The sequence below is a fragment of the Oncorhynchus mykiss genome, chromosome 11 (assembly GCF_057628025.1).
Source record: "Oncorhynchus mykiss isolate SJ-2025 chromosome 11, ASM5762802v1, whole genome shotgun sequence".
NCBI classification, from domain to species: domain Eukaryota; kingdom Metazoa; phylum Chordata; class Actinopteri; order Salmoniformes; family Salmonidae; genus Oncorhynchus; species Oncorhynchus mykiss.
This window is the reverse complement of record NC_143032.1, coordinates 59,253,086-59,270,260: the sequence shown is the minus strand read 5'-3', so window position 1 is coordinate 59,270,260 and position 17,175 is coordinate 59,253,086. Positions and strand designations below refer to the sequence as shown.

Genomic DNA, 17,175 nt, shown 5'->3' with positions numbered 1-17,175 from the left:
AGAATACACATGTGTCTATGCAGGCTACAAACCAAGCACTGGTTGGCCACACAATGGACAGGGGGTCAAACATTTGTCAGACATTATTTGTTAAACTATTAAGATGGACAACTTAAAAAATAATAATCTTTAACATAGTTACTGAAACATTTGTAACATGTTTTTAGGCATCCCCTGAGCAGAAGTGTGTGGTCAACCCAGTGAGCTACAGGTAGGTAGATGCACATTGTCTTTAAATCTATTGGTTAATCCAGCTTCCCATCCCAGATCCTGGAATCATTCTCACCGTTGTGCTTTAGGGGCCAAAAGTAAAACATCTCAACAAGCAACTTACTGAGCTTAAGGTTATGACAGATAGATAAATACATAGTTATAGTATATGATTTTGGGTGATTTGTGTCTGGTGGAAGAAAGGTTTCAGGAAAATGGGAGAGGTACAAGTTAGTATAGTACAGGTTAGTGTAAGTAACAAAATGCCTGTTACCAGACATTAGTAGTGTTAGGTATTAGAGGGTATGTGTTAGTGTATTTATTAAGGAATGCCAAGAGAGCTGATGGTTTGGTTTCAATGGGTAAGGAAATTAATTACACTAAGAGCCCCACTCTTAAACTCAAAATGTACACCTACACCACAGGACTTTGTTGGCACCTTAATTTAGGAGGAAGGGCTCATGGCTGGAGCAGAATGAATAGACTGGTATCAAATACATCAAATATATGGTTTCCATGTGTTTGATACCATTCCATTTGCTCCGTTCCGGCCATTCAAATGAGCCGTCCTCCCCTCAACGGGGCTTGGGGTTTAGTTTGGTTGATTAGCTTGATTAGTGACTGTTAGATTGTTAGTCCAGGTTAGCAAACCAGGATTACTCTGGTGTTGGTTAGTTCTATATGACTCTAGCTGAGGTTATTGGGAGTTGCAGTACATGCAGAAATCACAAGACAAACCAGGCCTCGGGAGACCATCCAAACACCGCCACAAACACTGACACAACCCTATTAAAGTCGTAACATCCTCATAACACTCCTGTAACGTTAGAGTAGACTAACGATAACAAGCATTAGCTGCTGGAGTGGTATGGGTATGTCAGCTGGGTTAAGACGTCTGCATGCTTCCCAGCCAAAACAGTTCAATAGAATTTGTGCATATATTATGACATCATTTTGTGATGTTTTTGTTAGTTCTGGACTTTAGTAACTTTTCGACTGTTCGAGCTCAACATTTTTTCTAGAGGCAAGCTCCTTCGTTGGTGATTGGTCAACAGTAGGGATTCTTCAATAAAGTCTTTGTTGCAATTCAACGAGAGACGACATGTTTTCATGCAAATGTTTTCATTGAGAAATACTGCACCAGACATCTCAATTAGATATAAAATTGCGCAACTAAGATCGCTGCAAAAAACGTCAAATTGTATGACGGATTTCTTGAGTTATCTTAGATTCATTCTGAATATTTTGAGTAAGTTTATACTGGCTACGGCATGTTAAAATGGACAATCGGTACTATTGTCACTTTTTTATTGTTTTCCAAGTGAAGATCTTTTAAGGGAGGATGCAAGCCCACTTGTTCGGTTTGCCTAGCCAACTTCGGGAAGGCGTCAGCCAAACTGAAGCATGCTGACGCCTTTAGGAGCACATCAATTAAATTAGCAGGAAGGCCATCTTAGCAGACTCAACCTTGTTAGTCATGTTAGACATCAGAGGTAGAAGGAAGTGAGTAAGGTGTTAAAAGTGTTGCCAAGGTTACCGAGAAGAGAAAGGTGCTGACAGCATGAGGAGAAGCAGGCATCAGAGAAAGGTGTTAGTCTCTCGCTGCTTTGATCAGCTGAACAGTGTGGAAGGGGATGATAAAGTGTTATTTTACAGAGGAGGGGAGAGAGCTCCCTCACGTAAACAATATTTAAGGAAATGAAAGCGCCAAAGCATCAGACAACACTAAAACCCCACCCTTTATGGGTCTCTCTTATGGCATGAAATGTGGTCCTGAATGACGTCCTGAATGACGTCGGCATAAAATAGACTACAATTAAAGGGGCCAGCAACGTGCCAATGGTACTTCCAAATAATAATAATAACAATAATAATCACTGCAAGGTCTCCTTCTAACACAAATCGATAGCAAAAGAAGTGTGCTCCGTCAGTAGCCTTGTAGTAATGTTCATTCGTCAGTGCGTGAAAGCCATAGGTCCCAGTTCCTGTCCCAGTTCCAATTCGGTAAGGATGAACCGCGTTGACAACTGCAGGGGAGATGACATGACAACACAGTCACTGAGTTCTGTTCTACATTACACAAGATGTGTAGACAACTGAGCAGCAGAGAAAGACTGATGGACTGAATAGCAGACAGTTTGACAGGCGCAAAGAAGAAGTGACACCTCAACTAAAACAGGTGGAGGGAGCAGAGAAGCAGCCATTAGTTTAGGCTGACGAGGACAACAGACATTAATTCTGAACCCGAAATGTCACACATTTTGTCACAAAAATTAAAGTCAAGAGGTGTGTGTGTGTGTGTGTGTGTGTGTGTGTGTGTGTGTGTGTGTGTGTGTGTGTGTGTGTGTGTGTGTGTGTGTGTGTGTGTGTGTGTGTGTGTGTGTGTGTGTGTGTGTGTGTGTGTGTGTGTGTGTGCGTGCGTGCGTGCGTGCGTGCGTGCGTGCGTGCGTGCGTGCGTGCGTGCGTGCGTGCGTGCGTGCGTGCGTGCGTGCGTGCGTGCGTGCGTGCGTGCGTGCGTGCGTGCGTGTGTGTGTGTAAAATCTGTGTTATACATGAAATCAGGATTATTGGCCAGGGGCAGGATTCTAAGCTTTAAAGCTTCTGCAAAGAGAGATCCAGAATATGTTTGTGTTGCCTTAGTGAGGACAATCTCCCACACACCACGGTCCCCCACCCTCAACTCCACTCTCAGCACATATGTAGGCTACCCTTCCACAGCCTCTTTTTCTCTAGCTCTTGGTTGACCTGACAAAACCAAACACATTTTATAGGCTGATCTGGCATACGTCAGATATTAAAGATAATCAGCCATGAAAGCAGATTAGACAAATCTGATTTAGTTATGGCTCTACTTTCAGGTTGTTTTGCTCTCCACCTCTTCTCTGTGACAGGATAGGGCGACTGCACTGTTATAATGCGGTGGATTTATAAATTAACACACTAAACTAATCCCTTACTTTCCATGTCACCCTCCCTATCATATACCCTCTCATATACCCTCTCTTTTAGATCACTCACAGCCGAAAATATTAAAATGTTATATTCATCCAATGTCTGCCACAATTTTGGATGACGTGATGATGTCACCGCTGCTCATGCTGCTCCCTGTGCGCATTGATTGCTAGTGCGCATGTGATGTTGGTCCACTTAAACCAGATGCAACCCGGATATAGACAGTCCATGAATCGGCATAAGCGAACGTGAGTAGATTACCTTGAAAACAACAGTCAGACATCTTGGACACATTCTCCATTTCTTTATACCTCAGTGGATAGATCAGGTTAGATACACACAGACCGCATAGTCCGCATGAGAGAGGAATGCACACAACACAACAGCGAGAGGGATAGAGACCATTTGTGAAAGTATGCCTTATCTACTTTGAAGAACCAGTAAAATGATTTTGTCAGACAGCTAGGCAGGCTAGCCTAGCTAAATAAGATGACTAAAGCCAGTAGTACAGTATGGGGAGCGCAGAGATACCATTAGATGGTTGTCTGGCTGGCTGGCTGCTACTGCCTAAGCAGAGATGAGCTATGACTAAGGCAGTGGGGTCCCCAGAAATAATGGCCAAAAAAATGGGTCCTGCTGGAAAAGTTTCAATACCACTGCTTTAAGGAATTAAAAATAACAAAGTCATCAAATAAAAACAAAGTAATATACACTACTGAAATATTGTATTATTTCATAGTAATTTACTATTTTTCTATTGATGTCTACCCAATGTGGACCTGACAGAAACAATGGAATATGTTCAATGATTTGGCAATTAAAGGTTCACTATTTAATTTCCATTAAAAACTCTAAAATCATTTTAATGCCATTATTCCATAATGCATTTAATTAATGTAAAAAAATATTTAAGATAAGAACGTGATTATATTTTAATAATTGAACCAACTTCAAAAAGCACTTATCGCTCAGCATGAACCTTCTCTCTTGGCATGAGAACATACTGTACAGTACATCCTCAAACGCAGCACTGGTCTTTGTGTCAGTAGAAGGCCCTTGAACCAGTATGCAACGAGAGGTCTCATTTGCTCAAATGCCAATATTCTAACAAAACCTCACAGGCATATAGGTGGAAGAGAGTCCACCTCAGCGTAGGTTTCTGGATTGTCTTTCTAACAAGGGGTTGTCTTTCTAACATTTGAAAGGGTTTTGGCTCTCTCTGAATATAGATTGGCAACAAATATACATTCTTAATTAATCAATGACTCAAATTAGTTTGAGAAATAGTTGTACCTGTTTAGAAAACAGCTTTGTAGACAGCTCTGTCAGTCTGGTCATGTTGTTGACTCGTCTAAATGGCCTCTGAGGGCTGGCACCATCTCAGTATCCTCCTCGGCATATCTGGAGAGAAACACAGAGCAGCAAGCAGCAGAAAGTGGAACGCAACCCCCTGGAACACCTGCCCCCAAAACCCTACCAAAGAGAGGCTGGACCATTAGACTTGACCACTGCCTAAAGATACCATGGGATGCAGATGGGAAGGGTTAATAAAATTCCCAGAATCATAGGTGATTAGGAACAGTTACTAACTGACCTGATTAACTTTTTTTTTTATCTTATTTGAAATGTTTTACCTTACACTGACCTAATTGAAATGAATATCTTGCTTCGGTAGCTCCCCTAATACAAACAATAGTCAATACAAATTTCATGGAGGAACGGAGCCTACAAGACATCATTACCACCAATAGTAGTGGTTAATCCTCTGTCTTTAGAAGAACCCCTTCAATATGTGTGGATATACTGTACGCATACCTGTCTCCCTACTCCTGTATTCATCAGTCCATCAGGGACCCCAGGGAATCTCAGTTGTCATGGGGACGTGCGTCCTGCCAGCTGGGCTGTGGGTCTGGCCACTGTAGACAGAGGGCATCCATTAGCCAGCAGCACGGTTCTATTTAAACAGCAGCAGTGGAGGTGGACAGGGTGAGATAAGAACTGTTTCTACTAAAACTAGATGGATGCACACGGCCCCTGCTTCATAACAACTGATGTGGTAGAGGGGCCGCAGGCATGAATTTCTCCTCAAAGAAAAATGTATGATGTATAAGCATATCCTATAATTATTTATTTATCTCCATCATGGAACAGAATAGCTAGCCTAAACGAACAAGGCATATGATACAGTGGTAGCTGACTCACTGTGCTGTTGCTGCATTCGAATGTCTAAATGATTTACTATGTAGGGCTAGACTAGTTGGTCCTGCAGAGATTTGGGGGCGTTGAAATGGTATTCAGCTGTCATACATCTGCATATACACCGAGTGTAAAAAATATTAAGAATACCTTCCTAATATCGAGTTGCAACCCCCCAACCACCCAAAGGCACTTCAATATTTTGTCTTGCCCATTCACCCTATGAATGGCACACATACACAATCCATCTCTCAATTGTCTGAAGGCTTCAAAATCCTTCTTAAACCTGTCTCCTCTCCTTCATCTACACTGACTTAAGTGGATTTAACATCAATAAGGGATCATAGCTTTCACCTGAATTCACCTGGTCAGTCTATGTCATGGAAAAACTGCAGGTGTTCTTAATGTTGTGTATACTCAGTGTATGCCTGTCACTGAAAGTCACTCAATTTGCCCATGTCAGTAAAAACAAATTTGACTAGTAAATTAGTCTAGCCAGCTATCTAAATTTGTAGTAATTATATCCAAATTACCGACCATTTCATGTTCATAATGTTTTGTACGTTGTGTTACAAGACATACTTTCCAAATGCACCTCAGAATGAAGCTTCGTCACACAGATTGATGATTAAATTATGATTAAAACCATTGAACATCATACATTATGACTGTTTTAATAATTTCTCACCCTATATTCTCTTCAGCATAATGATCACGGGTATTATTCTCCCCAGGACAGAAACCAGGCTATGGGACAATAATTGTAGGCTGTCTGACGCTACGGTTTTGGGAGCGTTTCACAGATTAAAATGAAGAATTAAACATATTTTTAAACGAATATCAGAAAATAGAAAATCGGTCAGTGGTCTCTTACCTTTTGCATTGATGCAAGTTTGACCATCGGTCCAAAATGCACCTGTCTCGCACCATCTGTGTCAGCAAGGATGGCGCGATAAAGGGCTCCAACTGTGTCCGACTAATCCTCTTCGGGTAGAATGAGCGATGTACAAATTGTCAGTGATATATATTATAGATATTCTGAATGAAATCTTTATCATCGATGGTTTTGTGATGCAGAGCGCACAAAAACCTATTCCAATTTACCCGTGGAGTGCGTCAGTTTGCCTTGAGCAGAGAGGTCGCGTGAGAGCGGAGCAGCTGCCTCTGATGGGCGGTTAATAATGGAAAGTAAATAACAAGACTGAAGCCTGGACAAAGGAGTGTTTGGATGGCACGAGGAATTAACCCGCAGATGTCTGTATTTTGTATGCGAGCGCTTGTAGGCTATGGACTCCAGCTGCCACAGATCTACGAGGACGTTCTATTGTAATGCAAACTGATGACAGAATGAATGCCCGTCAGTCTCCTCTACCATCTGCGTTCCCTCGGTAACCAGAAACTTGCCTGTAGGCGCCATCCAAGCGTTTTCACATTGGCTACAGATTATGGCTAAAACAATATAATCTCTGCAGTGAGTCTGAATACAATAGAATGAAACACTTAATACGGGATGTCTAGGCCAATGCCATTTTAGCCCATATAGTGTCCAGTTTGGTAAGAAATTATCATATGATTAGCCTTGCCTGCACAGTGCCATGGGCAAATTGAAAGAAAGAACCCTCCTATATGTGTGAAGCCCTATAATCTATTCTAAATAATGGCCTCATCTCACACAAAAAGCAATTATATGCTAGAATGGTCATTTATTTTTTTGTAAACTCAGCAAAAAAGGAAACGTCCTCTCACTGTCAACCGCGTTTATTTTCAGCAAACTTAACATGTGTAAATATTTGTATGAACATAACAAGATTCAACAACTGAGACATAAACTGAACAAGTTCCACAGACATGTGACTAACATAAATGGAATAATGTGTCACTGCACAAAGGGGGGTCAAAATCAAAAGTAACAGTCAGTATCTGGTGTGGCCACCAGCTGCATTAAGTACTGCAGTGCATCTCCTCCTCATGGACTGCACCAGATTTGCCAGTTCTTTCTGTGAGATGTTACCCCACTCTTCCACCAAGGCACCTGCGAGTTCCCGGACATTTCTGGGGGGAATGGCCCTAGCCCTCACCCTCCGATCCAACAGGTCCCAGACGTGTCCCATTGAGATCCGGGCATTTAGCTGGCCATGGCTGAACACTGACATTCCTGTCTTGCAAGAAATCATGCACAGAACGAGCAGTATGGCTGGTGGCATTGTCATGCTGGAGGGTCATGTCAGGATGAGGCTGCTGGAAGGGTACCACATGGATGTCTTCCCTGTAATGCACAGAGTTGAGATTGCCTGCAATGACAACAAGCTCAGTCCGATGATGCTGTGACACACCATCCCAGACCATGACGGACCCTCCACCTCCAAATCAATCCCGCTCCGGAGTACAGGCCTCTGTGTAACACTCATTCTTTCAACGATAAACGCGATCTGACCATCAACCCTGGTGAGACAAAACCGCGACTTGTCAGTGAAGAGCACTTTTTGCCTGTCCTGTCTGGTCCAGTGACGGTGGGTTTGTGCCCATAGGCGATGTTGTTGCCGGTGAAGTCTGGTGAGGACCTGCCTTACAACAGGCCTACAAGCCCTTAATCCAGCCTCTCTCAGCTTATTCCGGACAGCCTGAGCATTGATGGATGGATTGTGCATTCCTGGTGTAACTCGGGCAGTTGTTGTTGCCATCCTGTACCTGTCCCGCAGGTGTGATGTTCGGATGTATCGATCCTGTGTAGGTGTTGTTACACGTGGTCTGCCACCACGAGGACGATCAGCTGTATATTCTGTCTTCCTGTAGCTCTGTCTTAGGTGTCTCACAGTACGGACAAAGCAATTTATTGCCCGGCCACATCTGCAGTCCTCATGTCTCCTTGCAGCATGCCAAAGGCACGTTCATGCAGATGAGCATGGACCCTGGGCATCTTTCATTTGGTGTTGTTCAGTCAGTAGAAAGGCCTCTTTAGTGTCCTAAGTTTTCATAACTGTGACCTTAATTGTCTACCGTCTGTAAGCTGTTACTGTCTTAATGACCGTTCCACAGGTGCATGTTCATTAATTGTTTATGGTTCATTGAAGCATGGGAAACAGTGTTTAAACCATTTACAATGAAGATCTGTGAAGACTTTTGGATTTTTACGAATTATCTTTGAAAGACAGGGTCCTGAAAAAGGTATGTTTCTTTTTTTGCTGAGTTTATATTCATTAGTATCCAGCATGGTGCTGTCATCCAACAGTCTGCACTCGGAGCCATTTCTCCACTCTTGTTTGAAGGTTGTTCATTCACTGTTCTCTTTTCTCTTGTTTCCTTTCATCTCTCACATGAATTAATTCTATCCACGATTAAAGCTATCACACACAATTTTGTAATTTGGCAGGACTATCCTTTAAACGAAACGCGTTGTAAGATTTGGTCACTTTGGGATTTTGTAGCTGAGGGAAACAAACATGACGTCACGTTGCTACTTCCTGAAAAGATTGAGAGCTTGTTCACTGAATTTAGATTATTTGTCTTTCTTTTTTCAATGTGTGAAGCATGTTTTGGCATATGATATTAACTATTTTAATAAAACAGAGCTACTGTCAAGTTGCTGCAATGTCAAGCCAAAATAAGTTAATGAGTAAGAATTTGCTTAACAGGGCACATAATAAGTTGCATGGACTCTGTGTGCAATTATAGTGTTTAACATGATTTTTGAATGACTACCTCATCTCTGTACCCCACACGGACCCTCCACCTCCCTCAGTCGAGCAGTGAATTTCAAACACCGACTCAACCACAAAGACCAGGGAGGTTTTCCAATGCCTCACAAAGAAGGGCACCAATTGGTAAATGGGTAAAAAAAAAGAAGACAATGAATATTCCTTTGAGCATGATGAAGTTATTAATTGCACTGGTGTATCAATACATCCAGTCACTACAAAGATACAGGTGTCCTTCATAACTCAGTTGCCAGAGAGGAAGGAAACCGATCAATGATTTCACCAAGAGGCCAATGGTGACTTTAAAAATGTTACAGAATTTGATGGCTGTGATAGTAGAAAACTGAGGATGGCTCAACAAAATTGTAGTTACTCCACAATACTAACCTTATTGACAGAGTGAAAAGAAGGAAGCCTGTACAGAAGGGAGCTAAGCACAGGCAAAATCCTAGAGGAAAACCTGGTTCAGTCTGCTTTCCACCAGACAATGGGAGAATAAGTCATCTGTCAGCAGGACAATAATCTAAAACACAAGGCCAAATCCACGCTGGAGTTGCTTACCAAGACGACAGTAAATGTTCCTGAGTGGCCGAGTTATAGTTGACTGAAATCTATGGCAAGACCTGAAAATGGTTGTCTAGCAATGATCAACAACCAATTTGACAGAGACTGAAGAATAAAAAAAACAATAAAATGGGTAAACGTTGCACAATCCATGTGTGGAAAGCTCTTAGAGACTTACCCAGAAAGATTGTAATCGCTGCCAAAGGTGCTTCTACAAATTATTGACTTAGCGGTGTGAATACCTATGTAAATGAGATATTTATCCTTTTTAATGAATTTGCAATTCACTTTTTCATTATGGGGTATTGTGTGTAGATGGGTGAGAATTTTTTTTTGAATTCAGGCTGTAACACAACAAAATAAATCAAGGGGTAAAGGGGTATGAACACTTTCTGAAGGCACTGTATGTTATTTTCAGAGGTTGACTGGCTCATAATTTGAAGCTCATTGACTGCATTTCTATACAATATAACACATCTAAAATGATAGTTGATGAACAGCAAAAAATATCCCCAGCCATTATCACGTTGGTTGATGTAGCTTCATTCACCACAGTTGATCTAAAAACACATAGCCTATTAGCTATACAATTAGCTGCTACACATTCTAACATTATCTTAGCACCGGGAATAAAAACTATAATTGAATACATAGAGAGGGATCTGTTAGCAGAAAAAACATTTAATTAACAAAAGGTAAACACATAAGTTTGCTTTACAGGACATATTCTTTTGTTGCAGTTTTACAGCTAATTTCCTGCAATTCTACACATTTTGCCCTGGGGTGGGGAGACATTTTTGCAGTTTTAAAGCTACACATTTTGCCATGACCTATGCCATGTTAATATGATATCTGATTGAAAGTGACTAACAAAATCAATGGGGGCCCCCTGGAGGTCAGGGTCCTTGGGCACGTGCCCGGTCGTTAATTTAGCCATGATTACTATACGTTTACTGACATGGGCTAATTGAATGACTGACATACACTGAGTATACAAAACATGAAGAACACAGGCTCTTTCCATGACAGACTGACCAGGTGAATAGAAGTGACAGCCTATCCCTTATTGATGTCACTTGTTAAATCCACTTCTAATCAGTGTAGCTGAAGAGGAGGAGACAGGTTAAAAACCCCTAGAATCTATTGACTCACCGGTACATCAATTTAAGTAACATAATAAAAAAATCCCCAACAAAACCCGTCAGTTTAAGCTTTTGGGCTGCGTCTTAATCCACCGCATCCACCTATGTCGGCCTTCCGTATCTGCGGTGGAAGGTGGCCGAGCTACAGCAGTGTTTGTCAGACCATGAGACATCCCGAAAATCAGTCTTCTCACGAAAACGTCTGTAGCATCCGAAAAGGGAGATTCTCACAAACAAAATGGTGTTCTCCGTTTTGCTCTCTGACCCCCAAAAGTGTCATGGGACTGGTCTGAAGGCAACCGGTACCGCTTAAAAAAATGAATGGAAGTATGAAGGTAGTTTTGTGCCTAGCACGCACCCTACATGTGGAAGTAAATCATTAACCTTGTCTTTATACCTGTTCAGACAACACATTCCAGGTGGCAGTATGCACCCTTGCCTACTGTGAAATGGAGAAGGCCCTCCATGGCGTTGCCAATGCCATCACAGAACTATTATGGCACAGAAGCAAAGAGCCCTCTATCTACCTCTATGTAGTAGGCCTACCTGCGATGTTCAACACATCCTTACTTCCTCATTTGGTCTGATTGGTCGATTGTGTCCCAAATGTTATCTTATTAGCTACCTTGGCCTTTTCTAGTCTATTAACTCTTCTCTATTGGCTTTGCCGATAGTCCCTCTACATAGCAAAGCTGCTGTTATGCCAGCCGCCACTCACCACCTGAGCCATGAGCACGGAAAATCAATAGCAGCAAGCAAGATCATTCTCCAACAGAAAGGTGCAGTATTGAGAAATGGATGAATTGACACAGTGACCAAAAACTCCTGTTGCAAATATTAGTTTAGCTAATTCCCTAATAAAAAGGCTTGTGCCGACGTGCCCAGACATGCATGCAATAAGTAACCCTTTCATCTGTGGTGTTAGCTATATTAGTGACTATGCTACCTAGCTGGCTAGATAGCTGGCTAGATAAACATGGTGATAAAATATCAGATAGGAGCTAATAGCTAACGTTAGCTGGTTATCATTTTGAACATGCACCATTTTCGTCAACGATCCATCTGACTTGCATTGTAAAGGTAGCTATTTACTAGTGTGCTGATCTGACCAGACGCAATCGTATCCGTAAATGTCCAGTTGATAGTCGGATTAGATGTCACACCTGCTCCTGCTACGCCCTCTGGTGGTCGTCCGGTGTCTCCTTGACCTACAGTTATTTCCCTGTACTCTCTCTCTCCCTCTTCCTCTGTTTAATTGTGTGGTTGGAGACAGATGTGCTGGAGTCATAAATCAAGACCTCTATATACCCATTCCTCTATATACCCATTCCTGACACTTCCGATCTGCCACTCTGCCAGATCGTAATCTCTGCTCAGTCAGTTATCATTCTAGCTTTTTGTCTATTCTCAAGATCCTGTTGCTCTGCTGTGCTCATTTTCCTGCCTTACACAATTTTTGTCCTCTCCTTGCAGTTACCGCTCTGCCTCTGGCTCCTGTTCCACATCTCACCACCAACCACCTTGCTCTGGATATCACTCACCACCATTACCTTGGATTCCCCTCAAGACCTGTTCCCCTGTTCTACTCAGCCAACACCAACCTCACTCTACACTCCTGTTTTTTGCAACTCATCTGAGCTACCCCGGTTCTGCACTCCCCATTTCTCTGTTCATTAAACATTTGTACATTCATCCCGGTTTCCTCTTCTGAGTCCGCTTTTGGGTTCCCCCCCCCCCTTCGCTCATCATAACATTAGATTATTGTCTTAACAGGGAAAGAAGGACGTTTGCCTAAATAAAAGTTGGCAATAGGTTTAGATATCTAAAGCCTTGGTGAAATTGCCAGTTTGAAGTGACTCAACAACAAACAAAAAAATGCTAGCTAGCTAGCAACTTGTAAACAATTACTAATTCCTATAAGTACTATTTTAATAGTAATGTTAAATAATACACATTGGCTGCTAAGCCAATTATATTATATGATTGTTGCCTCCCTTTGAAGTTGATTGTGATGGTAACGGAATTTGTTTTTGATGATAATTATTAAGTAGAGGTTGTTAGCTACAATGGTATCTTCAACCTAGCCTAGCTTTTAGCTGGGCCTCCACCACTGCGCACACACCAGTCGTTACCATGACAACTAGTGTAGCCATGTCAGCAAATTACTGCTGTCTGAACACACAAATCAGATTTGGTAGCCCTTATGCACATTCCATGATCGAATGTTCTAAACACACTTCCTACTGGCGTGGCAATTTCCGGTGGCGCATACTATAGAACGGAAGTCAGTCTAGTTATCGACGTTACTACCACTATGTCACAGTTTTTTACTATGTGTCTTCAGGACTTGCCTCAAATTAATATTAATGATGGACATCGAATTGTTAAATCAGCCTCAGACTCCAGCTAGCAAGAATGAAAAGGGGTGAAAAAGAATGAAAAGAATGAAAAGATGTATATAGGAAGCTACATAGACAACTATGAAGGTGAGTACCAAGTCAGTGACAGATATAACGTTAGCTAGCTACAATCATATTAGCTAGCTAATTTAACTATTAACTGTAGCTAGTTACTTCGTAAAATGATGTAACGTTGACAGAATCTACCTGATAATGTGTGTATTTTCGTTAGCTTGGTTAAGCTATGCTTGCTAGCTAAAAATACTTGTTATTCATGTCTTCTATATAGTATCTAACAAAGGTACATTGACAGGGGAGATCACCGTGATGGCTGCCTGTCACAGGTCCATGAGGAAGAGTGAAAAGCCGCACAGCATGAGAGTAGGGAAAGATTATAGATAGCTACTAGGGACCTTGTTAAACATCTGCTGTGGGACACTGTCATCATGGTCAAAATGTGTTGGAGACAGTGTCAACGTTAAATCTTATCAATAGATAGATATTAAGGATGGGTCCCAATCCCAATTTAGAATTGCCCATTTAACAGATTATTTGGTAAAGATCTGTTGATCCAGTGGTAATTGTGTTATCGAGACCCAATGTATTCCTGTATAGTTAAATTAGCCCCTAGTTAAGAAGACTAGACACTACTATGTTTATTGTTATTTATGGACCGCATCATTCTTGTTTCTCACTTATCTTATCTTCACAGATGGTGTTAAAGCACTCCGTACCAGTGATAGTGGTCCATAGCCACTGCTCCTGTGTTGCAGGAAGTTTTATGTGCAATCATCTGGTGGCCCTTCTTTACCAGACAGCGCACTACTCTCAACTAAACATTCCTGCTGCACCATCAGTTTACAGCTGCACAGACACAGAACAGTGTTGGCACAAGCCAATATTCATAAAAAATGCACTTAAAGTATTCAGCCTATGTAACAGTAAATCCTTGTTAATTAGGGTGGGAAGCTAGGTCCGGTTGATGGGATAGAGTTCTGTAAACCTACTAACTCATGTGCTGAAGGAATAAGGTAAGTTGGAGGTTACTAGAATGGAAACATTTTCTTATAATTTTTTTTTTTTTGTATCCAGATGATAAGCCTAAACAGTGGCATCTTTATGATGTAATGACAAATGTTTGGGACAAAGACTGGGGGGAAATATATAATCTGTATATTTTAATCCATTTTATTTGGGCTTGTGCTGTTTCTGGAAAAGTTACATGTCTTTGTCATAGTAATCTCTCCAACCTGATGTTAAGGTTTAAAAAGTTCTCTACAAAGCACTCAATGGATACATGCCTGACATGGACCTTCTCAGAAACGTATTCCAACTTTTCTCCACTTACTGCCCCTCTTGTGACAACAATGGAAATGTCAGCTGACATGCCCCTGGTTGAGTCTGCCTTTGGGCCAGTGCAAGCTGGCAGTGTGCTGTCCTGTCAACTTTCACAGCCAAAGACCCATGAAATTGTGACGATTGCCGATGCCCCTTCTCCACCAATACTTCCATTTGATGGCTACAGGCTTCAGTCTTCCCAGTGTGCTTACGTCCTTAGCCATCAGAAGCAGTTCCACGTCAAGGCATTAGAGACAACCTACGAGATGTAGCAACCTTGACTTTGTGTGACAAGGGAGCAGAGCAGCAGGGCATCAGCTCAGGAAAATGAGAATAACATCCTCTTGTTTCCGAAAGGTTTGCCATGTCCGGGGAGAGACCACAACTGACCTCCTAGCTGAGCGGATGTTCAAGGGATCTGGTATGCAGACCATGGAGATGAAGGGGGCTAGCCATGGAGCCAGTGGCTGTACAGGAGTACTGCACACTGAAGAATGTTAACTTCTTTCCGTGTGGCTACGTAGTGCACCCAAATGCTCCGTGGTTAGGATCCTCTCCAGAGGGCATCATATTTGATCCCAGTGTGAGACTACACTTTGGACTCTTAGAGGTCAAGTGCCCAAATGTACCAAGTTATGTTGAGTGCCCTTACCTGAAGATATAGAATGGAGAGCTGAAGTTGAAGAGATCTCATGCTTACTACTGGCAGGTGTAAGGTCAAATCCTTCTCACAGGCTATAGCTGGTGTGACTTTGTCAGCTGTGCACAGGAGGACCTCCTAGTTGTAAGGATGTATAAAGAGCTACAGGTTTCAAAAACTTTAAGAGAGAAGGTTGACCACTTTTATTTTTACCACTACTTGCAGAAGTGTCTCTCGCACCTGAATGGATCCCCTGCATGGCTGCCAAGTTTAGTGGTTTCGTGAAAAATAAGTATTGATGTTCTTGTGACAAACTACAGTAGAATAGATTTGTTTAAAAAATATATATATATCAGCAAATGTTCAACAGTTCAGTTAATCAATTACACATAATCTAACATTGTATTCAGTCTTGCATTCTGGCTGTACTGTGTTTACTTGATTTCTTTCCACCACCCCTGTCACTCATTGCCTAATTAAAGCCAATACAAGCTCCACACAAACTGATATTCACTACCATACAAATGAATGATACATGTCGTAGAAAACAAACACATGTACATTTACACTGGCTTGGCCCATGCTCTGACCAAAGGTCCGATTTGATAGTTGACCAACAGGCACGCCACTGCAAATAAATGGCTGATGCTGCCTGAGATGGTGCTTGTGTTCCTTTACTCTGCAGATCATTCTTTCAACATGCACTCTCAGCCTGGCAATGGATTGGGTCTCCCTAACCTCATTGCGCTGGCATCTGTGTGCGTCTTGACAGAAAGGCTGGCTGGTAGACCTTGCACTGAACAATGTCATCTACGAGGAAGCCCTTATCCATTATAATGGCCATGTCAGGGGTGAGTAAGGAAATAATTCCAGACTGCTTGAAGATCTCCTTGTCACTCACAGATCCAGCATACAACAATGACACAAAAGTGACAGCTCCATGTGGTGACATTCCCAACATGCCCTTAAAGGTGTGTCTTGTAGGAAGAAAACACCTCACTGCAGTAGCAGTGAAGATGGTGTCTGCCAGTGGAGTTCAGTGCAGTCGATCACTACCTGGGTGTCTGGATAGTCCTTGAACTCAGGTGGCCTTTGATGGTTTCCTTGGGGATCCATATCCGTGCTGATCCAAGCAGACAGGGCAAGAATAGTAATGTCGATTGATGGATGCTGAACCAATGGGCCAAATCCTTCTGCTTCAGACCCAGTGACAGATGAGTCATAAACAAGAAGAACTTGTCGATTGATGCCAGTGATGACTGTTTTAGTACAATACAGTCCTTATATTTGGTCCATAACAAAAAGTAAATCATGTTTTTACAATTACAGTAAGATCAAATCATATCTTAAGTATTTAATGAAGTTGTCCCTTACCGGTTTTCTTAGAGGTACACTTGTTTCAGATGGATTGGTGCTTGTGACTCTTATAAACTTGGTTTCTGCTGCCCGCTCAATCAAGTGCCAGAAGGCCATCAGGTGGGTGTAGCTTGCAAATCTAAAGACAGACCCAGAGTATTTGAATACCACAAAAGCTCATTACTACAAAGCATCAAGTAGCACTAGACATGACCTAGCTGCTATTGTAGCCTGTTTTTCTCGTTACTGCAATTCGTACTGTAATTAACAGCAGTGAATTTGTTTTAAGTGTTCTGTTATTTAACCTGGAAAGTGCACTAAGAACCAAATCTTATTTGCAGCAATGACCTGGGAGCATTTTTGGGGGTTAACTGAAACCTAATGTAAAGACAATATACATTCAATGTGCCTACTGATGCTAAGATATGCTATCCTCGTTTTAAATAACAATGAACATGTTCTTAAAGTTAAGATGGACTTTGGGATAATAATTCATAGTAAATAATAAATAGTAATGTTGGATAATAACAAATCATCACTGTACCTTGTGTAAAAACATATATCTTTGTCAGCTCACTGGTCACCATAGCAGCACCCCCCCATAGCACGAGCTCCAGCAGGTACAGTGCCTTGCTAAAAAATTCGGCCCCCTTGAACTTTGCGACCTTTTGCCACATTTCAGG

The 17,175-nt window shown here is 41.9% G+C and overlaps 1 long non-coding RNA gene and 1 pseudogene across 2 annotated transcripts; one reads left to right on the top strand and one right to left on the bottom strand.

The window, feature by feature from the left end:
• Positions 1–383: 383 nt before the first annotated feature.
• On the bottom strand, positions 384–6,574 carry LOC110536045 (uncharacterized). Of its 2 annotated transcripts, none has more exons than XR_016484611.1 (5): positions 6,463–6,574; positions 6,233–6,342; positions 4,978–5,078; positions 4,456–4,563; positions 384–2,237 (listed from the first exon to the last, which is right to left on the bottom strand). It is a non-coding gene; the product is annotated as an uncharacterized LOC110536045 (long non-coding RNA). The 2 variants fall into 2 exon arrangements; XR_016484612.1 differs by having other exon boundaries at positions 1,200–2,237; positions 4,978–5,116.
• A 7,873-nt stretch (positions 6,575–14,447) lies between these two features.
• On the top strand, positions 14,448–15,505 carry LOC149979647 (uncharacterized; annotated as a pseudogene).
• Positions 15,506–17,175: the final 1,670 nt, after the last annotated feature.